Raw genomic sequence first — 24731 nt, 5'->3', positions numbered from 1 at the left:
TTGATGTGCCCATTAGGCAAGGACAGGAGGGGCTGGGGAAAGAAGATGACTGTTTTCCACAGAACGTGTCATCTTACCCACTTGATTGTCAAAGTTCTCCTCTTCAGGGGTAACCTTTTGGTTATCATTCACATGGGACAAAATATCTTTGTTGGTTCGTTCATGGAATTCTATCCACACACATCTTCCCCACACCTCCTTGTCACCAATTTCCACTCATGCTCTTTCCAAGACCCTGGTCATCCAGCCACATTTGGACATTTCTCCTTCCATGCAAACTGCATGACCAGGTGTACCACTTGGAGTTCTAATCATTGGGAGGAATTCCTTTTACCACAATCCTTCAAGGAAGTCCCAGAAAGTGACTGTAATGCTGCTGCTTGCTGCCCATGCTCAAGTGCTGTCTGCATAGTGTGGAGAACAATCAGTAAAGCGAGAATAGTTTTTCTCTTCTTAATTCAACTGATCATAAGAAAATCCCTACAAGGTCATAGGTGTAGACTAGGAGAAAGATAGTACTGTGACAGGAGTGGAGACCACAGGTATTTGGTCCATTTCTTTGTGCAGCTTTCTGTACCTTCAGGCCCTGCTCTATCCCCAACTCATATATACTGCCTCCATTTAATGATAGAGTGCTGCTGTGCATGTCCACTTTTATAACTCTGTGGGTCAGACAGTACCCAGTCCATGTTGGGAAGCTCAGGCTACATGGTGACTTGGTGCCCCATGATGAGGTTTTCAGTCTCCTCTAACCCCAGTAACGGAGTCTTTTGCTGTTTCTCAAAAGGGAATCTGCAGAAGATGCCAGAGCTTTGCTCTCAAATTCTAAGGGTCTGCTCTGTGATTCTCCAATAGGGGCCTGCCAAAGACTCTAAACTGCATCTTTGTCTGTCACTGACACCTCAAGCACCACTGGATCAGCTGGATCATGTGGTCCAAGAGGCAGGGAAGTTTGCTCGGCAGCCTGAACCTGTTGCAGAGCCTTCTCTTGCTTGGACCCCACTCAAAGCTGGTGGCCTCTCTAGTCACTTCATATATAGGCCAGAGTAGCACACTCAAATGAGGGCTATGTTGCCTCCAAAAGCAAAAGAGACCCACCAGGTATTGTGCTTCCTTTATAGTTGTGGGAGGAGCTAGATGCAATGGCTTATCTTTCACTTTAGCCAGAATATTTCCACAGGACTGCTAGAAATTTCACTGAGGTGGAAGCACCTTTTTTGTCAGGCAGACGGAGGATGGGAAGTTAAACTGACAAAACTTCCACCTCGGTGAAGTTTCTAGAGTTCCACCCTCTGGTACTTAGATGCGGGTGAAAGATGACTGCTATTGGGTTGATTCTGACTCACAACGACCCTGTAGGACAGGGTAGAAAAGTCCCCATGATTTTCTGAGACTAAATTTTTAAGGAAGTAGAAAACCCCATCTTTCTCCTGCAGAGTGCCTAGCAGTTTTGAACCACTGACTTTGTGATTAGCAACCCAATACATAACCACTATGCCACCAGAGCTCCTTAAAGTCATTGACACTTCTTCCTTAGTAAGTCTAATCAGTAATGTAATGGACCAGTGTGACATTTTGTGGAAGGGAAAGACCAGCAAGGCCCCTGAAGATTAATTATGGCATAGTCCTGGAGAGTTACCAGCTGCAGGCAGACTCCTTCTGGTGGCCCTTTGAAACTGGATTTGCTAAAAAAAAAAAAAAAAAAAAGGCATTGGCCAGATCCACAGCTGCATACCAGGTAGCAGCAGAAGTATTAATTTCCCCAAGCAATGAAACTACATCTGGAATAGCAGCTTCAAACAAAGCCACCACTTGGTGAAGTTTATGAAAATCTACTGTTTATCAGCAAGTTCTATTTGGTTTTTGCACAGGCCAATTTGATTAGTTAAATGGGAATGTAGTGGGAATCATCATCCCTGCATTCTCCAAGTTCATGACGGCGGCACTAATCTCTGCCATGGAATGCAGTATTGCTTTTGGTTTTCAAGTGTTCTAGGTAGAGAGAGTTATAATGGCTTTAACTTGGCTTTTCGCAGTATAATAGACCTTATTCCACATTTCAGAGATTCAATATGTGGGATCTGCCAATTGCTGAGCATATCTATTCCAATAATGCATTCTGGAAATGGTGAAATTACTACAGTATGGGTTCAGGAACCCACTGGACCCACTGTGAAATGAACCTCAGCTAAGAATCCATTAATAACTGGGCCTCCTTACATTCCTATTCTCAGTTATGGGTCTCCAAAATGTTTTGGCTCTCCTGAGATTAGAGTCAATTCACAGCATGTTTCTAGTAATCCTGAAAAGTCTGCTTATTTCTCTTTCCCCAATGAACACATCCCATTTGGGGAATAATAGGTGAAAGACAAACAGTATAGCTCTTCAGCGCTTTAGAGGAGCTCTTCCTCTAAAATGACCCCTTTCATTCAAGGGGCGTGGGTCTGTAAACTGGCTCAAGTCTGGGAATTGATTGAGGGTCATGACTCTATTCTGGAGTTATGAAATCTAAAATTTTTGTGCTTGTATAGGTCAAGTATTTAGTAGACTTCCCAACTATTTCACTCATAGAGACACCCTAAGTAGCCAACACCATAGGGTCATGAGTCAGACTACTCTGCTCAGTACTTTGACTCTGCTGTCCTTTACAGTAACCTTACCCACCTTGTCTCTGTTGATTGAGTGCTGCCACTTGGCCCCTAGCCGAACGGGACCTAAGAAACCCCACTGTAGGCAAAGGTCTTAATTCAGTTAGGGTAGTTCCCACTGTCAAGCTTGACTGACATAAAATAACACTCTCAGGATTTTTCAGAGATGCTGGAGCTCCCTTCACAAATTTGTTTCTTACTGTTTTGGTAAAAGCTCAGGGCACTGCTTTTGTAGGTCTATGGGTATATACTGATAAATCCACTCTAACACACCAATTTCCCTAAGCCTTTGGATACCTTCTTCTATAATATGCCAAGGAGGTCTGTTATTTCAACTTGACTTAATTTAGGCCATTTAAAACCCATGCTTCATTGAACCAACAAAATAAACTATTATATCTTCTCTTAACTGCTCAAGCTGAGACATTTAATGAAGAATTTGACCTTGGTGGGCCCCTATTAATAAACTCAGACCAATCTAAGTTTCTATTCCTTGACCATTATCCGACACCTTTAGTAACCATTCCCATACGTGTTCTCTAGGTTTCTGTCTGTACATATTAGAAGATTCTAGCAATATTTTTAAAGAGTATAGCATATTTTTTCCTGGGTCACTATCTAGACTTCACCTTTGGGAACTCATGATTTAAATCTAGTTTTAGGTCTAGAGGCAATACTTAGTCGGAAGGATGTTTCCTAGTAACATGCAGCCCTACTTGTAAAATTTCTGTCTCAGGAAATTCTCCAACTATAGTCCCAGGTGCCATAGTTGGACTAATCACCTCAATTGTGTGTGGTGGGATTTATTCAGCAGGAGCTGATGAACTGGAAACAGAAAGGGGAACCAAGAGGGACACAGGCTGGTGAATTTAGAGGTAAATGAATCTGCGGCTGACCCAATAAATCCAAGGCCAGCAGTCCGCTGATGATTCCAGGAACTGGCAGGCAATGCAACAGGAGATGGAGGAACCAGAGGCAGAATCCAGTTTCAGCAGAAGACAAAAGGGAGTTCAGCTCTGCTCAGGGCTTCTCTATTATTAAAAAAAAGGCCACATAGATCGATGTGTCTATATTTATAGGTTAAGTATTAAGGTGGCAGAAGGACCTTGGGCCTCTACTCAAACACTCCCTCAATGCATGAATACTTTCTTTTATTAAATTGGAACTCTATGATGCTCACTCTCCCTACACAACGGCTGGAACCAAAGTGGGTGAACAAGTAAATGTGGTGAAGAAAGCTGATGGTGCCCGGCTATCAAAAGAGATAGTGACTGGGGTCTTAAAGGCTTGAAGATAAACAAGCGGCCATCTAGCTCAGAAGCAACAAAGTCCACATGGAAGAACACACCAGCCTGTGTGATCGAGTGGTCCCGAAGGGATCAGTTATCAGGCATCAAAGAACAAAAAAATCATATAATTGTCTGTACACCTCCATGATAGGATCGCTGAAGACAAATGGGTGCATAAGCAAATGTGGTGAAGAAAGCGGATGGTGCCCGGCTATCAAAAGAGATAATGTCTAGGGTCTTAAAGTCTTGAAGGTGAACAAGCGGCCATCTAGCTCAGAAGCAAAAGAGCCCACATGGAAGAAGCACACCGGCCAGTGCGATCACGAGGTGCCAAAGGGACCAGGTATAAAGGCATCATGCAAAAAAAAAAGATATATGTGTGTATATGTATATATATATATATATATGTGTGTGTGTGTGTGTGTGTGTGTATATATATATATACCATATTAAATGAAGGGGGAAGTGCAGAGTGGAGGCCCAAGGTCAAAGTGTCGGCCAATGGAGATCCCCTCACAGAGGGGTTCAGGAGAGGAGATGGGTCAATTAGGGTGCGAGGTAGTACCGATGAAGAACACAGCTTTCCCCCGGGTCCTGGATGCTTCCTCCCCCCAACTACCATGATCCGAATTCTACCTTGCAGGGCTGGATAGGGCCGAGGTTGTACACTGGTGCATATGTGGGCTGGAGGCACAGGGAATCCAGGGTGAATGATACCTTCAGGACCAGGGGTGTGAGGGGCGATGCTGGGAGAGCGGAGGGCGAGTGGGTTGGAAAGGGGGAACTGATTACAGGGGTCCACGTGTGACCTCCTCACTGGGAGAGGGATGGCAGAGAAGGGGGGAGGGAGACTCTAGATAGGGCAAGATATGACATAATAACGATGTATAAATTACCAAGGGCACATTGGGAGGGGGGAGCGGGGAGGGAAGGGAAAAAAAGAGGACCTGATGCAAAGGGCTTAAGTGGAGAGCGAATGCTTTGAGAATGATTGGGGCAGGGAATGTGCGGATGTGCTTTATACAATTGATGTATGTATATGTATGGATTGTGATAAGAGTAGTGTGAGTCCCTAATAAAATGTATAAAAAGAAAAAAAAGAATGACAAGGGCAACAAATGTATAAGGGTGCTTTGCTCAATTGATGTATAAGAGTTGTATGAGCCCCAATAAAAATATTTATTAATTAAAAAAAAAGAAAGTGTAAAAAAAAAAGGCCACACCTGCAAGGAAATGTTATCAGGCTGCTATCTTCGTTATAGATTGGGCTCCACTCCTACCTTCAACCAGGTATGTCCCCCACTGCCATTGAGTTAATGCTGACTCAAAGAGACCCCATGTGGGTTTCTGAGACTGTAGTTATTTACAGGGACCCAAAAGCCCAGCCTTTTCCATGGAACTTCTGGTGGTTTCAAACTTCAAACTGTATGGAGTACAGCACAATGTGTAACCACTATATGACCAGGAATCCTGAGGTAGGTCTAGTTGACATAAAGTTTAACCACCATCTTCCGTTTCATATATTTTTGATACTTTTTAATCTTTATGTTTGCTTCTCTCTCTCTTTTTTGGAAAAACATGTTAAACAGTTTTATTGGCACTTCATCCGCAAACCATGCAATTCTATCATATCAAGAAGAGTTGTACAAACTTAAAAAATATTAAATACTTTTATTGGGGCTCTTGCAGCTCTTAGCATAGTCCATACATTCATCCATTGTGTCAAACACATTTGTACATATGTTGCCATCATCATTTTCAAAGCATTTTATTTCTACTTGAGTCTTTGATATCAGCTCCTCATTTTATTCCATCCCTCCCTCCCTCATGATCCCTTGATAAATTATGGATTATTATTTTCATATATTAAAACATCCTCTGTCTCACTTCACCCATGTTCTCCCCTGGGAAGGGATATATGTTGATCCTTGTGATCGATTCCTCCTTTCTCCCCCCACCTTCCCCTTATCCTCCTGGTATCTCTATTCTCATTATTGGTTCTGAGGGGTTTATCTGTCCTGGATTCCCTGTGTTGTGTGCTCTTATCTGTAACAGTGTACATGGTCTTGTCTAGTCAGATTTGTAAGGTAGAATTGCGGTCATGATAGTGGGAGCGGGGAAGGAAGCATTAAAGAACTAGAGGAAAGTTGTAGGTTTTGTCAGTGCTATACTGCATCATGACTGGCGCGTCTCTACCATGTGACCCTTCTGTAAGGGGACATTCAATTGTCTACAGATGGGCTTTGGGTCTCCACTCCATGCCCCCTCCCCATTCACATTGGTATGATTTTGCTCTAGGTTTTCGATGCCTGATACCTGATCCCATCGACACCTCATGATCACACAGACTGGTGTGCTTCTTCCATGTGGACTTTGTTGCTTCTCAACTATATGGTCACTTGTTTATTTTCAAAACCTTTAACACCCCAGACATTATATCTTTTGATAGCCGGGCACCATCAGGTTTCTTCACCATATTTGCTTATGCACTGATTTTATCTTCAGCGATCTTGTCGGGAAGGTGAACATCACAGACTGATGGATTATTAGAACAAGGTGTTCTTGTGTTGAGAGAGTACTTGAGTCAAAGCCCAATGTCCATCTGCTACCTTAATACTTACCATATAAATATAAGTACAAAAATCTATTTCCCTATTGTTAAATATAAATATATTTACACACATACATGCCTGTATTTAGAGCTCTATAAATGTCTTGGCTTCCTAGTTCTTTCCTCTATTTCCTTTTGCTTTCCTCTTCTCCCACTATCATGTTCAGCCTTCATTCGGGTTTAGTAATTATTCGCTGTTACATTGCCCTTGATTAAGGCCTCCTAGGCCTCCTACGCCCTTTTCTCCATTGATTTTGTTTACTTGTTATTCTCTTGTCCCTGGGTTGGTGGACCCCTCCCCCTTCCTTTCTCCCGCCTCCTCTTCTCCCATGTTCTCCCCAGAACCGTCAGTCCCATTATTTTCTTCTCTGAATTGTTTATCCTGCCTATTTTATCTAGATAGACATGCAGAGACATTAATAAGCACAAAAACCAGGCAAAGCCAAGCAAAACAACAAAGGAAGACAAAACCAACCAAGCAACAACAAAAATCAAAATAACAACAAAAAGAAAGCCACTGATAAAAAAAGGAAAAGCCTATAAATAGTTCCAGGTCTGTTTTTTGACCTTTAGGAGTATTTTTCAGTCGAGACTGATGGGGCGCCACACTCTGTCCCCAAGTCTATTTTTGGTATTCCCTGGGGACTTCATCACTTTATTCCCCTTAGTGTTTCTCCCCAGTGTGGTGGGGTCAGATTGGGCACAATTCCCGCACTGTGTCTCCAGTGTTGTCTCCCGTAGTGCTATGATTCAATGAGGGACATCATGCCTCGTGGTGGGCCCAGTCCTATGGTCCTCTGTGTGCATTGTCTGCTCTGAGCTGGAATATCGTCCTCGGGTTGTGGTGGCCCAGGATGTGTTCCACTCACTCTTCTTCCCACTTCGCTTCTCCTGTGTGCTCTAATCAGACGTGCCCTCTCCCTAAGCGGTAGTTTCAGTGCTGTACTCTAAAGTGTATTCTTTTTGGGGAGAGTGAGGTCCACATAGTGAGATTTGGGTCTGCCCTGCAGACCTCTCTATTGGTTCCATGCTACTTGCTGGTGTGTTGCATTCACATCTTGGCACACCTAGTTGAAGATAAACAGTACCCTCCTCTTGAGTGGGTTACTGCTCTGCTCCTCCCTACCCATGACTTTTTCCCAGTCCTATTTAGTTGGCTGCCATATGTATCCCTGGATTGGGTTTGACCCCTGCCATAGTGCCTGAGCCTCACCCCAGGAATGTATATGTACATAGTAGCTTGTCCTCTATGCCTCATTTTCTAAGCTTACCTTAGTGGACTCATGTTGTACTTGTCATTTTGTGCTTGCCTTACTTCGCTTAGCAAAATTTCCTCCAGTTCTTCCCATGCAGCAATGTGCTTCATGCGTTCATCGCTGCTTTTTAGGGATGCATATATATGTACCAGAGTTTTGTGATTCTCTCTCTCTCTCTCTCTCTCTATATATATATATATATATAGAGTTATTACCTTAAGTATAAAAGTCAAAAAGTAAATTTATTAATTCAATTAAAAATTTTAAGTGCTATAGGTATGTGATGGGGAAGTTTGTCAATTTGACTGGACCAAGATTCTTTAATTTAACTCCAGTTATGTAATAATGTAAAGTGACAGTGGCAGTATGTAATGATGTACTGATCCCACATGATGTGTTCTGATGTAATCGCCCTGATATGATGTAAAGGGTTTAGGGTGGGAAGTACCATCCTTTTTAAGGCCACAACCTTGAGTCAGGGTTGTGGCCTGCATTAAACATATATGAACATCTTGGCAAAGCTCTCTAGCTTTTTGCACCCTCTCGATTCTGCATCCAACTCTCATCATCCAGTTCTTGGGACTTGATTCTGCGGCCTGCTATATTGCCTGCTGAACTTTGATTCATCAGCCTCTGCAGCTACTTGAGTCAGAAGTAGCCGCCAATCTGATGTCTAACTTGGGACTTGCCAGCTCTACAACCATGTGAGCCATTTTCTTGAGATAAAACTCTCTAACTCTATCTATCTATCTATCTATCTATCTATCTATCTATCTATCTATCTATCTATCTATCTATCATCTATTTATCTAATTTGTTTTGCTTCTCTAGAGAACACATCCTAAACAAAGGACAAAGCATTTCAGACAATATTATTCTAATCACTGCCAACATATCTTAAATATATCATGATATGTAATGTTTCCATTATCATGATTTTTTGCTTTTTTAAAATAATGCAGATTTTGTTTGTATTCCTCTTTCACCCAGAAGCATTTAATCACTCACTCATTGCCATTTAATCGATGTGTCTCTTTCTTGAAGAGTGGCTGGTGGTTTTAAACTGATCTTGTGGATCACAGCCCAACAGGTAATCACTCCATTAATCTCCTGATTGAAGGACTTTGAATATATATATTCATTGAATTATGATTAAAGAAGGCCAGTAAATTATATCTACATTATTGGATTTAGAATATTTTCTTTATGCTATTCCAAATGGTTTGGTTTTATTGATATTCCCTGTATTTGACAAAGTATTTTTCTATGATCAAGATTTGACATATATCCAAAATATATATTGCTTATATGAGATAGGAATCCTAGATATTGGTTTACTTTTTTGGCTTTCACTCCTTTGAATCTTTTTTTAAAGGATTTTATTGGGGGCTCTTACAGATATTATAACAATCCATAAATCAATTATATCAAGCGAACTTGTATATATGTTGCCATCATCATTTTAAAAACAATGTCTTTCTACTTGAGCTCTTTTATATCAGCTCCCCTTTCCCCCCTATCTTTGCTTATTTTTGTCCATTAAATATTTCTTTTAAACTTGTGTTAAGTCTGCTACTGGAATGATTTAAAACACTTCTTATATCATCTGTCTTTTTTGCTTTGTACTTTGATATTTATAACTTTTACTTTATTGGAATGTGAATGTAACGTGTAAAGATTAAAACAAAGGTGATCATCAGAGTAAAAGATTATTATATGTTATGAATTCTGAGAGAGGATTATAGAACATAAAGGATCAAATAAAAGGGGGTAAAATGAGTTTATCCACTATTGTCTAGGTAACAAGTGGTATTAAGTTGATTCTAACTCACAGTAAACTAATAGGCTAAACAGGACTGTCCCTTTGGGTTTCTGTGGCTGTAAATATTCATAGGAGCGGAAAGTATCAACTTTTTCATGTTGAGTGACTGAGGGGTTTTATAGGTGACTTCAAAGAAATGTTAGAAAATACTTCTAATACAAAACTGAAAATTCAGTTAAAGGAAAGGCAACTAAGAAGAGTATGAAAGATATCACCATGAAATTAACTGAAAGACACACTCAAAACTCTCACTGTCATTATATGAATTCCAGCTCATAATGGCCTATAGGAAAAACTAGAAATGGCTTTATGGGTTTCCTCAACTAAATCTTTATGAGAGTAGAAAGCCACATCTTTCTCTCGCTGAGCGGCTGGCATTTTCGAACTGCTAACTGCAGGTTAGCAGCCCAAGGTATAATCCACTTCACCACTAAGGGTCCTCAGAGGAAACCCAAACAATACTAAAACCCAAAGGCACTGCCAACAAGTTGATTCAGACTCAGAGAGAATCTCCAAGGATAGGGTAGAATTTCCAAGACTGTGACTACGGGGGTAGCAAGCCTCATTTTTCCCTCATGGAGAAGCTGGTGGTTTTGAACTCCAGACCTTTTAATTAGCTGCGCATATACAACCACTAACCACCAAAAATCCTATGGAATCATCATAGATCCCCCTAAATAACAGTATAGCCAGCGCATATCCCAAATTTTGCACTCACCCTATTACTCAACCACATCGTTTGCTCATGAAAGTGAATTGGAAACTCAGTTAATAATCAAAAGGTAGATGGCACAAACCTACTAGTTTCCCCTATCAGAGGGAGAAAGATGTAATAGTCTGCTTGTGTAAAGTAACCCCCGTTGGGAGAGTTCTATTCTGTCTTGTAGATAGGGTAGTTGAGTCTGAATCAATGCCAAGGCCGTGGGTTTCTCTCTTTCAACAGTTTTATTGGTATACGATTCACAAATCTTACAATTCAATAAGTCATTCATAGTAAGAATTGTACAATCATCACCACAGTAAATTTTGGAATATTTTCTTCATTATTAGATCCCAATTTTCCCCCCAACCTGCCCTTCCATACCCCTAAGAAACCATTAATCCAATTACTGTTGCTGTAGATTTACCTACACTTGATTTCATAAACAGGAAAGCATTTTAAAAACCTAAAAACATAACAAAGTGAAATAGAGAAAAACCTAAAACTAGAACAAATTAAAAATGGTTTAAAAAGGAGATCAGATGATAAGGTGATGGATTTTAAGGAAACTACATCTGCAATAATACATTTTCTCATGCATGCTGCATAATAGCAAGGCTATTCACACACCCTGGCCTATGTTCAGAGGAGATTTCACCAGAGGTTTAATCCATACGTGGACCCTGCGAATAAATTTTGCATTTTCACTCTTTTTTTTTCTTTTGTTCTCAGTGGAGTGTTCTCCCCTCTTCCCTGGCCTGTGTGCATGGATCCCATGACCCCTCAGACAGTTCCTTCTGGAACAGGTTCTCCTCCGCTCCCCCAGCCAGCCCCAGTGGGTTCACATTTTCAGGTTCTGGGGCTAGGACAGGAGGTAAGACATGTGATTGTTTCCTCATTGGGGGCATTTTCACTCTTGACCATAGGCTTCTGCAGCCCAGGTGTTCATAATTTAAGATCTGATGTCATCTCCTTCAGATTTGAGTTTTATGATTTACAATCCTTGGATCACATAGAAAGATGTGCTTCTTCCATGTGGGCTTAGATGAAGTCTCATTTAAAGGGTTGCTTGTTTTCAGGCAAGCCTTTACAACCCTAGACATTGTTCCTTCTAGTTCCATCTACTTTAGTCACCATACTTTGGTATAGCACCCAGGGATCTCTTCATGAAGGTGAGCTTCAAGCAGCACCATGTCATAAGAACTAATTGTTCTTAGATTGGGGATAAGATTAAATGCAAGGCCCCAATCCATTAATATATTTATGGTTTATAATATATATAGATATAAAACTGGTTCACCTGAGATACCTCATTGTCATTTTAAGTTAGAGAACATTATTAATCATCCCTTTGGGGCATAAGGTAATTGTTGATAGTGATAAAATATTTTATTGATAGTGTAATTAATCTAGCCAGTGGTATTGAACTTAAAACACTTTGGTAAGAGGAAATTATACGAATATATGCCAGCTATGAACTACCATACATGAATTGTTGACTTGTACAGATTAACCTCTTAAGTGGCCGGACACCATTTACACAAATAATAGGGGTTGGTGAGGGCAAAACTTTCAAATATATTTACTCACAATGGCAGAGCCATGCCTACCAGATGAATGCATATAAGCAGAGCATTAAAATATTAAATATGTAGTAGTTCCAGGCCACCATTCATTGGGCACCCTCAAAGCAAGAGGTCCTAACCAAAGTCCAATGTCTACTAGTAAATGCCATTGGGATAGCAATCATCTGCTTCTTCTCACACTAAGGAATTTCAACCTCAAGTCCATGGGCTACTGGTGAGTTTGAGGTAAAGTCCAGTTCACTTAAGTGGGTTTTCACATCTAGTTCTTCTGGTGTAGTCTATGAAGCATGGTGGGTACCTCAAAAGGGCAGAATCTAAAGGCCCAGTAGTCTATAGCACATGGCCTGGATCACCAAGGCTGGATAGAAATTGGGTCAAAATTATCCAATTATGAACATAGTCCTGGGCATATTCTCCTCTTGGGTTCTATATAATTATTGTTAAGCACTTGTTTTGGCCTATGGAAGGTTGCTACTCCCCGTCTTCCTAAGAACAGAAATTTAATTGCCTTCTCCAAGATATGCATACCCCACTCCTCCATCTTGACTTGAATTTCAGTTAGGTTGCCTTATTACACTTTAGGGTGATCTTAGCACAATTTGTATGACAGCAACTGAATGATCTCCCTCTCCCCACATCTTGAGAAACAGATCCCAGCTGAGGTGAGGTCTTCTCGGTCAAAGTGGTTTTTAAGACGTATAAATAGAGGGTGTGATATATATTTCATGGATGCTATGCAGACTCACTACCTCATTGCTTGTGAAATTGGATTAGAAGGTACATGTCTTGGGGGCAGGAGCCTGCCTTCATCTTGCTATTTATTCTTATAGTAATGAACATATACAATATTTGTCCTTTGGTGATTGGCTAACTTCACTCAACATAATGGTTTCCAGGTTTCCAGGTCCTTCCATGTCATGAGATGTTTCATGTCTGCTTTTTAGGGATGCATAGTATTTCACTGAAAGTATGTACCAGAGTTTCTTTATCCATTCTACTGATAGGCATTGGGGCTGTTTCCAGCTTCTTGCTATTGTGAACTGTACTTCGCTGAACATGGGAAGCATGGTCTGTTCTTATTCTGTCTCTTATTTCTTTGGGGTATATGCACAGCAGAGGTATTGCTAGGTGGTGTGCTATTTTATTATCAGTTGTTTTAGGTACTGCCATATTGTTTTCCACAATAGCTGCACATATTTACAAGCCCATCAGCAGTGTATAAGAGTTCCAATCGCTTAAGTGGAGAGCAAATGTTTTGAGAATGATGAGGGCAATGAATGTACAGATGTGCTTTACACAATTGATGTATGTATGGATTGTGATAAGAGTTGTCTGAGCCCCTAATAAAATGATTTAAACAAAGAGTTCCAATCTTTCCACAGCCTCTGCAGCATTAGTTGTGCTGATATATATATTTGGGCTATTGTTGTGGGTATAAGATGATATAAGATGATATCTCTTCATTATTCTGATTTGTATCTTCTGGACAGCTGGTGAGCTTGAATATTTCCTCAAGTGTTTGTTATCAATATTCATGTCATCCTTGTGATTTGGCTATTCATGTCCTTTGCCCACCTTTTTTGTTGTTAAAGTGCTGTCTTTAAAAAATCATGTTATTGGGGGCTCATACAACTCTTATCACAATCCATACATCCATCCATTGTGTCAAGCGCGTTTGCACTTTTGTTGCCATCATCATTTTCAAGACATTTTCTTTCTATTTGAGCCCTTGGTATCAGCTCTCCCTCTTTTTCCCTCCCTCCTCCACCTTCCCTCACTCATCAACCCTTGATAATTTATAAATTATTATTATTTTTTCATGTCTTACACTGACTGATACCTCCTTTCACCCATTTTTCTGTTGTCCACCCCCCTGGGAGGGGATTATATGTAGATCATTGTGATTGATCCCCCCTTTCTCCCTGCACATTCCCTTTACCCTCCTGTTATCGCTACTCTCAATATTGGTCCTGAGGGGTTTATCTGTCCTGGATTTCCTGTGTTTCCAGCTCTTATCTGTACCAATGTACATCCTCTGGTCTAGCCAGATTTGTAAGGTAGAACTGGGGTCATGATAGTGGTGTGGGGAGGTAGGAAGCATTAAAGAACTAGAGGAAAGTTTCAATGGTGCTATACTGCACCCTGACTGGCTTGTCTCTTCCCTGTGACCCTTCTGTAAGGGGATGTCCAATTGTCTACAGATGTTTGTCCACTTTTTAATTGGATTAGTTATTTCTTATTGATGTGTTGCAGAATTCTATAGATTTTAGTAATTAGTCCCTTGTCCATTATATCATTACTAAAGATTTTTTCCCCAATAAGTGGGCTCTCATTTTACTCTTTTGATGAAGTCTTTTGGCATGTATAAGTATGTTATCTATTTTGTCTTCCATTGTGTGTGCTTCCTGTCCCAGTTTTCTCATTGATGACCCTGATAACTCTGGGGTTCACATTTGGTCACTAATCCATCTTCAGTTGTTTTTTGTGTCTGGAGTGAGGTGTGGATCCTGTTTCATTTTTATGCAAATGGAGATACAATTTTACCAGCACCATATATTGAAGAGGGTGTCTTTTCCCTATTTATTTATTTTGGTCCTTTGTCGAAAATCACTTGTCTGTTGCTGGATGCTTCTATTTCTGAATTCTCTATCCTGTTCCATTAGTCTATGTATTTGTTACTATACAAGTACCCAGCTGTTTGGACTACTGTGGTTGTGTAATAGATTTGAGGTTGGGTAATGCAAGACCTCCTACTTTGTTCTTCTTTTGGAATTCTTTGTTTATCCTTGGTCTTTCTCCTCTCCTTCTGAAGCTGGCAATTAGTATGTCCATTTCTTTATAGAATTATGTTGATATATGAATTGGAATTGTGTTGTATTTGTAAATTGCTTTAGGTAGTATTGACATTTTCACAATATTAAGTCTTCCTATCCATGAAAATCCGATTTTCTCCATTTGTGCAGGTCTTCTTTGGTTTCTTCTCATAATGTTTCATAGTTTTATTTGTACAGTTCTTTTGTTTCTTTAATTGAGTTTATTCATAGGTATTTCATCTTCTGTGTGACTATTGTAAATGACATTATTTTCTTGATTTTTTTGGGAGCTCTTGTTGCTGGAATCTGATTGATTTTTGCTTCTTAAATTGTATGTTGCTACTTTACCAAATCTCCCCATTGTTTCCAACAGAATTTTTGTGGAGTCCTTGGGATTCTCTCTCTATAAAATCATATGGTCTGCAAATAGGTAGACTTTCACTTCTTTCTTTTCCAGTTGTATTTCCTTGATTTCATTTTGTTTTCTAATCGTTCTGGCTAGGATTTCTAGCAAAATGTTGAATTAGAGTGGTCATAAGGAGCATCCTTGCCTAGTTCTTGTTTTCAATTTTTCTCTATTAAGTGTGGTACTGGCCTTTGGTTTCCATAATGATCTTTATTATGTTGAGAAGTTTCTCTACTATTCCTACCTTATGGAGTGTTTCTATTAAAAACGGGTGTTGCATATTGTCACATGCTTTTCCTGCATGTATTATCTTGTTTATGTAGTGAATTGCATTGATAGTTTTTTTCCAATGTTGAACCATCCTTACATCCCTGATATGAACCCCACTTGGTCACGATTAATTATTTTTTATGTTGTTGGATTCTATTGGTCCGAATTTTGTTCAGAATTTTGCATCTATGTTCATAACAGATATTGGTCTGTAGTTTTCCATCTTTGTGGGATGTTTTCCTGGTTTGGGTATTAAGTTTATTCTGGCTTCATATAATGAGTTTGGGGATTTGCTGTCCTTTTCTATATTCTTGAATAGTCTGTATAGAATTTGTGACAGTTCTTCCCTGACTACTTGGTAGAATTTCCCTCTGAAGACATCTGGTCCTGAGCTTTTCTTGGACGGAAGTTTCTTGATGACCTTCTCTATTTATTCTTTTGTTATAAGTCTGTTCGGGTTTTCTACATCCTTCTGAGTTGTTTTTGGCAGCTGATTTATTTCTAGATATTTGTCCATTTCTTTTAGATTATTGAACTTGGAGTTTTTTTTGTAATACTCTGTTATTCTTATATTCATTTGGATGTGTTGTGACATTACCCTTTTCATTACCTCTACTTACCTCTAATTCTAGATATCTTCATCTTCTCTTTCCTTTTCTTTGCTGAGTTTCACAGAAGTTTGTCAATTTTGTTAATCCTTGCAAAAAAACCCCCCAACTTCTTGTCGATATTTTTCTGTTGTTTTTGTTTTTCAAGTCATTCATTTCTGCTCTAATGTTTTTATTATCATTTTATTGGGGGCTCATACAACTCTTATCACAATCCGTACATCCACCACTGTGTAAAGAACATTTGTCCATTTGTTGTCATCATCATTTTCAAAAATTTTTTTTCTACTTGAGCCCTTGGTATCAGCACCCCCCTTTTTTCCCTCCCTCCCCCACTTTCCCTCCCTCATGAACCCTTGATAATTTATAAATTATTATTTTTTCATGTTTTACACTGACCTATATCTCCCTTCACCCACTTTTCTGTTGTCTGTTCCCCCTGGAAGTTGGTTATATGTAGATCATTATGATCAGTTCCCCTCTTTTCTCCCCATCTTCCCCTTACCCTCCTCGAATCGCTACTCTCAATATTGACCCTGAGGGGTTTATCTGTCCTGGATTCTCTGTGTTTCTAGTTGTACATCTGTACCCATGTACATACTCTGGTCTAGCAAGATTTGTAAGGTAGAACTGGGGTCACGATAGTGGGGAGGAAGCATAAAAGAACTAGAGGAAAGTTGTATGTTTCAATGGTGCTATACTCTACCCTGACTGGCTCATCTCTGACTTGTGACCCTTCTGTAAGGGGATGACTAATTTCCTACAGATTGGCCTTGGGTCTTCACTCTGCACACCCCTCCGCATTCATAGTGATATGATTTTTTGTTCTGGGTCTTTGATGCCTGATACCTGATCTTATTGACACCTCATTTCTGCTCTAATTTTAATGATCTATTATCTTCTGTTGTTGAAGGGTTTATGTTGTCCTTGTTCTAGTTGCTGGAAGTTCTGTGTTAAGATGTTGATTTTGGATTTCATATGGATGTGGAAGTTGGGAATTGAATAAAGAAGAAGGAAGAAGAACCAATGCATTTGAATTTTGATGCTGGCAAAGAATGTTGAATGTACCATGGGCTGCCAAAGGACCAACCAATCTGTCTTGGAAGAAGTATGGCCAGGGTGCTCCTTAGAAGTATGGATGGCAAGATTTCATCTTACATACCTTTGATATGGTGTCAGGAGAGACCAGACCCTGGCAAAAGACATCATGTTTGGTAAAGTAGAGCGACATTGAAAAAGAAGAAGACTCTTGAGGAGATGGATTGATATCATGGCTGCAGCAATGGGCTGCAACATAGGAACAATAGTGAGGATGATGCAGGACCAGGCAATGTTTCACTCTATGTGCATATGATCCCTATGGACCGACTCAATGGCACCTAACAACAATCAACAACTACCTCTTTTTTCATGTACGCATTGTTTGCTATAAATTGCCCTCTGATAAGTGCTATTACTTTGTTCCAAAATTCTGGTATGATGTATTATTGTTATAATTTGTTCCAAGCTATTTCTTAATGTCATACCCTATTTAATGTATTTATTCATACAACTGCCTTTTGATCCATGTACAAGTTTCTCATGAGTACAATGAAGTGGTCTGGAATTTCCATCCTTCTCAAGATTATCCATAGTTTGTTATTATCCGTACAGTTGAATGCTTTGGCATAGTCAATAAAACACAAATAAACATTTTTCTTGTGTCATCTGTTTTGAGCCAAGTCCCACCTGATATCAACAATGGCATCCCCTTTTCCATGTCCTCTTCTGAAACTGGCCTGAATCACTGGGAGATCCTTCTCAATGTACCATTGTAACCATTGTTAAATAATCTTCAGCAAATTTTTTCTTGCATGTGATATAATTATTTTGTTTAATATTGTTCCATAATTTGAGCATTATGTTGGGTCACCTCTATTTGGGATGGGTACAGCTATATTGCTTCCACTCAGTTTGCGAAGCAGCTGTCTTCTATACATGTACTGTTTATTACAAATTGAACATGTTTAATCATGTCTCAGCAAGCAGACAAGTTTTCTTATGAATGCACTGTCCTTAGTCTCATTAGGGTTCTTTAAAAACGGTCCAATTAAAATAGTTGTTTCCAAGGAGATCTGCTGAGCCAATTCAATTCAAGACAGAGACATTGGATCAGAAATTTATGACCACTGTCTTTTTGAACTCCAAAGGCATAATCTTGACAGATTCTCTAAAATGACACAGGACAATCATGGGCCTTATTTTTAATGTTTATAAATCATTTTATTGGGGGCTCTTACAACTCTTATAACAATCCATTCATCAATTCATGGTCTTTATTAAGAAGTTTTAAGAAAATTGAAAACTGCATTGGTGAAGAAAATGCCAAGGAAACAGCAATGAGGAATTTTTTTTCTCTTACAGCTATTTCATTGGGAAACCTTATCCTATTCATCTAGAACACTGAAGTTTCCTAGAACCTATATATTTTTTGTTTCCCAAACTCAAAGAACATTTAAAATAAGGAACATGATTTTATTTCTTTGAAGATGCCAAAAATGTCATTTTGTATTTCAAAGAGCACAGAATTCTTCAGTAAAAGATTAGAGACAAATAAACCTCACTTACAGAAGTTTATAGACTTAAATGGAAACTCTATTGAGAAACATATCTTTCAAAGATCATATATTTTTAATACATTTCTATAATTTTGTACCCTTATACATATACATACACATCACCATATATGGCTATTAATACACATCTGTCCATATACACACATTGATATTGTGGTGGTGTTTGCCAGTGTTACAATTTTATATATGCTATAACAATTATCAACAGCTCTTTTCGTCTTGTGCATTTTTATTGACATTCTCTACCTTGTCAGGCTGTGAATAGTTACTTTTTTATAAACCTTCTGCAATATTCTGGTTATAGTAGATAGGAAAAAAGGCAAAAATATGTACCCTTCTGAAATTTTTATTTTAGTGGGAAGAGGGATTAAAGAAAATAATAAGTGAATATGAGCAAGATAATGCTAAGATAAAAATTATCATGGGAAATCAAGCAAATATGATGCCTACATACTTAACCACCTCATACAGCATTCAACACTTTTAGTAAATGTCAGTGTGTCCTAGCTCTTTAGTATCCTCTTAGATGTAGAGATTAATGTAGCATGGTCCCTGATGTCTACTAATATTGGATCTAGTATAGAGATACCAAGTATGAATTTTACACTAATTTGTTATATATTTAGTACCTATAACAACAATAAAAATACCAACTAATAATTATTAAAATCAATGGTTATCAATCCTTGAAGGACCATTGTAGATATTTTTCACTGTGGTAGAAATATATAGAATAAACATCTGGAGAGCAACCTGATGAGTAAGGTCTTGGACATTCCTGCCCCCTAGCAAGGTAGACTCCAGCTGGCCCTTCCCCCAGCAATGAAGGCCCCAGTTGTCCCTGTGACCTGAAAAAGAAGGCCTCAGTCATTATAGTAGGCCAACAAGGAAGACTCCTTGCAAGGGAGGCTCCAGCTGCCCTGCTCATCCTCCGTCCGACAGGCAAAATCGGCTTCAGCTGCCCCTACGACCTGACAAAAAATCCCCAGCCATTTTCTCCTCCCAGCAAGGAAAGTCCCAGCCCTACGGGAAGGAAGTCCCCAGGCATCCCTACCCACTGCAAGGTAGGCCCCCAACTAGCAGAACATCTGCTGGAGCACCTTATCCTTCCTGCTATGCAGTGCAATCTAAGTATTCCCTTTATTTACCTTCTAATGCTCCCACCCCACCCACCCCCAAAACACACACACCCACCACCACCACCACCACCACCACCCCTTATCCCATGAAGGCTCTCTCTGGTACCCGCATCACCATACCGTGTATTCTCCAGACCAGAGTCACCTGGCTCAGCTATCAAATATGCAGTCGAATCACAAAGTCCAACCGTATTTACTGCTTTCTGCTTCTTGGCATTCTCGCTTTTGTGTTCCCCTACTAGTACACTTCTCCATGCCCTGTCCTCTCAGAATGTCCATTTTCTTTCTGGTGTCTCTTCCTCGAGGAAGTTAGCGACTCATCCTTACAGATGATCTCTGGGAGAGTGACAGAAAATGGACAAAATTCCATCAAGATCCCCCTGTCACGCCAGCACCAAAACAGTGTAAATGTTGTGTTGTGAGTTGGTGTGGAACGGGTCTGCTTCACTGTGTCTGTGGGCAGAGCAGTCCAGTAAGGAAGATCCAGTACCCCTCTTCTGCAAAGAAGATCCCAGCAACCCAATAAGGAAGGTACTGGACATCCCTTCCCTCTTGCAAAGTAGGCTCCAGCCATCCCTGTCACCCAGTGAGGGAGAATATGGCTATCCCTGCACCCAGGAAAGGAAGACCCCAATCGTCCCCACCCACTCGCAAGTAAGGCCACAGTCATCATAGCAGCCCAGAAAGGAAAGTCATGTCCACCCCCCTGACCCAACAAGGAAGGCCCCAGCTGTCTCTTCATCCTGGCAAGGAAGATTTTAACTGTCTTTGAGACCCAGCACAGAAGGCCCTGGACATCACAGCAATGCAGCAAGACAGCCTCAGCCATCCACAACCCTATTCAAGGAAAGCCTCAGCCATCCCAGTAACCCTGCAAGAGCGAAATGCCCCCACATGACCCAGCAGCCTAGTCAAGATTAATAGTTGAACCATGAAGCTGGGAAAAGAGCAGTCAGTTGAGGTACACATAAAAAAATGAAGAAAAAGTGCTATAAACAACAACACCCAGACTCAAAGTATTACTCTGAAGAGGAGGCTCTTGAAGTACCAGAAATAGAATGCAGAAGAATGATGCCTTCAATGAATGGAGGAGTTAGAAACCATATACCCACCCCCTTCCCCCAAAAAAACCAAACACTGCCATTTAGTTGATGCAAAGCAGCCTGTAGAACTGGGTAGAACTGCCTCCTGTGAATTTCTGAAACTGTAATTCTTCACAGGAGTAGAAAACCACCTTTTTCTCCCATGGAGTAGTTGGTGGTTTCAAACTGCTACCCCTGCGGATCACAGACTAATGCAGAACTACTATGCCACCCAGGGCTCCTCTTCAGCAAGTAGACTTCCAGAAAGAAACAATAAGATAACAGAATTAGACATGTTTTTTTAAAGCTGAGTAATAGAATAAAAGAAAATGTAAACTGAATTAGTGAGCTCAAGGATATTTCTTTTAAATACAAGTGATTAAACAATTAAGAAAAAATGCAAAGGGATCTAAAGAAAGTCTATGAATGATATGGGATACCATCAAGAGGAACCACTTAAATCTTATTGGTAGTCCAATAAGATTCTGCTAGAGGCAACTGATCTTCGACAAGGGGCCAAAAAACATTAAATGGGAAAAACCCTCTCCTGAGTAAATGGTGCTGTCAACATTGAATCTCCATCCACAGAAGAATGAAACAGGACGGTGTGAGGCTGGAATGTCTAGGAAAACAAAACCAGTAAAACACACACACACACATGCTATATATATATATATATATATATATAATCTCAATTATATAATATATATATATATAATCTCAATTATATAATATATATAATCTATATATATATAATCTCAAGAAGTAATTTTGAAGTAATTTTATTGTCAAGAAGATATTCCAGCCCAGTCCAACTTAAGTCTATGGGTCTGATGCTAGCTGGAGACTTTCTCAGACTCATGTAATTGCAGGCCAATGGTGCAGAAAGGTGAAGGGAGAAGCAGGGAGATCACAGACCAGTGGGTGCAGAGTAGTGTGGATCCAAGGTTTGTAGGAGCATGGTAGAGCACCCACAGCTCCCAAGAGTCAATGACACACATGGGACCATCCCTGGAGGCAGACACTGAATCCAAGCAAGGAGTAAGTCAATGGGCAAAAGAGAGAGAAGTTCTCATTGTCTCCCCAAAGAAACACCAGACTACCACCTGCTTGACAGGCTGCATTCCACTGCTACCTCCACATAGGTACCATCAAGTTGGCATAAATTCTAACCACCACAAGGACCTATACCTCACACTATTTTAAGAAAACAAAGGAAACCTATACAAATGGAAGAATATAAAATTAAGGTAGATTGAAGACCTAAATGTAGATCCCAGAGCTATAGAGATCATCAATGAGAAAACAGAGACTAACTTCAGGGTTCTATTGCAGGAAATAAACATACTATAACACATAAGGAAGGAAGCACATGCAGTAGAAGATGAAATTGATGACTGGGAGACACATGCATCAAAAAACTTTATTGAAAGAATAAAAAGAAAGCCCAATGACATCACGGAAAAAGGACTGATCTCTAAAATCTATAGAATACTGCAAGATTTTACTAAGAAAAATCCAAAATTTAAATTAGAGAATGGCCAAAATAAAGGAACAGACAGTTCACCCAAAATGATATTCAAATGGCTAGCAAACACAAGTAAAAATGCTCACAGTGACTAGTCACCTGGGAACCAGGAATCAGAACAATGATGAGATATCATCCTACACTGATAATGACAGCCTGATTTAAAAATAAACAAACAGAAAACAACAAATACTGTAGAAAGTGTGTAAAGAAACTCATACACTGCTGGTAGGCCTGTAAACATGTATAAATGTGGAAAGTGATGTACTACCTAAAACAATTGGGAATGAAAATGCCATATGATCCAGTAATACTTCTGCCAGGTCTAGATCCTAAATAAGTAAGAGACATAACAAAACAGATATATTCACTCCCATGTATATGACAGCACTGTTCACAAGAGCAAAACATTGGAAGTAGCCCATCAAAAAACAACGAATAAAGAAAGTTTGGTACATACAGACAATGGAATATCATGCATCCTTGAAAACATTGATGAAACTAGGAAGCACCTCTCAACATGGATGGACTTGGAGAACATTATGCTGAGCAAAGCTAGTCAATCCCAAAGGACAAACATTACATGAGACTGTGTTATTACATGTCAACTAGATAAATAAGTGTAGGGGTGGAGTTTAGCCTGTCAATCAGGTCACAGCCTGATGATGCCTCCTTGTGGGCGTGATCTTCTCAGGAGAATTCTGGGAACTTTCTTTCTCTCTCTGCCTTTGTCCTTCTGTGGACAAGCCACATGGAGACTTGCTGGCCCCTGTGAGAGCCCTCTCTCCCTGTTTCACCTTTCTGTCAACGAGCCACACTTTGTGAGCTAGAAGAGCCATGTGGAAATCTGCGCCAGCGCTGAGATGCTGCTATTGCCCCTCGATCCACAAGATTTCTCGCCCACCGGCCTGTGATCTTCCTGCATTTTGCATCATTGCATGTGATAGCATTAGTCTGAATAAGGATTTTTGGACTAGTATTGGACTTACAGGATAATATTGTACTTATTGACTTGATCTGGACTGGATGTTTTCTTAATATACAACTACTCTTTGATATAAAACTCTTTCTTATACATATATGAATGTCCTTGGGGTAGTTTCTCTAGTCAACCCGGCCTAACACATAGACCATTATTATAAATACATACTTGAAATCAAAGACAGCCATCTGTTCTCAGATCATGTAATAATTTAATCCAGTCTCCCAAACAATGTGGTGGTGCATGAGTCTAATGCCCATGATCCACTCGTTATCCCTTTATTTGTACATCTGAAAATCCACTTCTCCAGAGGAGGCTGGGGTCAGTTTTATTTAGAGAGGAGAGAGACAGGCCCAAATAATTCCTGCTCTATAGCATTGTTCCATGATCACCACAAATTTATAGACACTCCTATACTGGTGATCAGTGACTTTCAATGAGAATTCATAACCAGAGGAGGGAGGATATGTCTGTTCTGAGAATGTGATTTAATTACTGTTGGTTGGTAAATTAAACCAAGAAGGGGTAGGCAGCCCCTGGGGAAATGCTTGCTGCTGTTAGGGGCCATGGTGTGGATTTCGAATTACAGCAACCCTATGCACAACAGAAAAAAAGACTGCCCAGTTCTGCACCCATCCTCACACCTGTTCGTGTGCCTGAGCCCATTGTGGCCGCCACAGTGTCAATCCATCTCCTTGAGGGCCTTCCTTTTTGTTGTTGCCCCCCCCCCCACTTTACCAAGCATGATGTCCTTCTCCAGGGATTGCTTTCTCCTGACAGCACTGTCCAAAGTATGTAACATGAAATCTTGTCATACTTGCCACTACTTCTTCCAAGAAAAATGTTTGCCCTTTTATCAGTCCCTAATACTTTTAATTTTCTTTGCCAGCACCACAATTCAAACACAACAATTCTTCTTCTGTCCTCCTTATCCTATGTCCAAATATATTCACGGGAGGCATTTGAAAATGCCATGGCTTGGGTTAGGAGCACTTTAGCCCTCAAAGTAATATTCTTGCTTTTCAATGCTCTAAAGAGGTCTTGTGCAGCAGATTTACTGAGTGAAATGCATCTTTTGATCTACCTTTTGACTGTGGCTTCCATGAATATTGATTATGGATTCAAGCAAGACAAAATTCTTGACAATTTCAATCTTTTCTCCATTTATCATGATGTTACCTATTGAGCCAGTTGTGAGGATTTGGATTTACTTTACATTGAGCCGTCATCCGTACTAAAGGCTACAATCCTTGTTCTTCATCAGCAAGTGCTTCAAGTCCTCCTCACTTTCAGCTGGCAAGGATGAGTCAACTTCATGTTCCAAGTTTTTAATAGCCTTCCTCTAACCTTGATGCCATATTCTTCTTCATATAATC

The 24731-nt window shown here is 40.0% G+C and overlaps 1 non-coding gene across 1 annotated transcript; it reads right to left on the bottom strand.

The window, feature by feature from the left end:
* Positions 1 to 11104: 11104 nt before the first annotated feature.
* LOC142435305 (small nucleolar RNA SNORD22) lies at positions 11105 to 11230 on the bottom strand. Its single transcript, XR_012781384.1, has one exon. It is a non-coding gene; the product is annotated as a small nucleolar RNA SNORD22 (small nucleolar RNA).
* Positions 11231 to 24731: the final 13501 nt, after the last annotated feature.

The sequence above is a fragment of the Tenrec ecaudatus genome, chromosome X (assembly GCF_050624435.1).
Source record: "Tenrec ecaudatus isolate mTenEca1 chromosome X, mTenEca1.hap1, whole genome shotgun sequence".
Taxonomy (NCBI): Eukaryota; Metazoa; Chordata; class Mammalia; order Afrosoricida; family Tenrecidae; genus Tenrec; species Tenrec ecaudatus.
The sequence above is the reverse complement of the archived record's forward strand: the minus strand, read 5'-3'. Positions and strand labels throughout refer to the sequence as shown.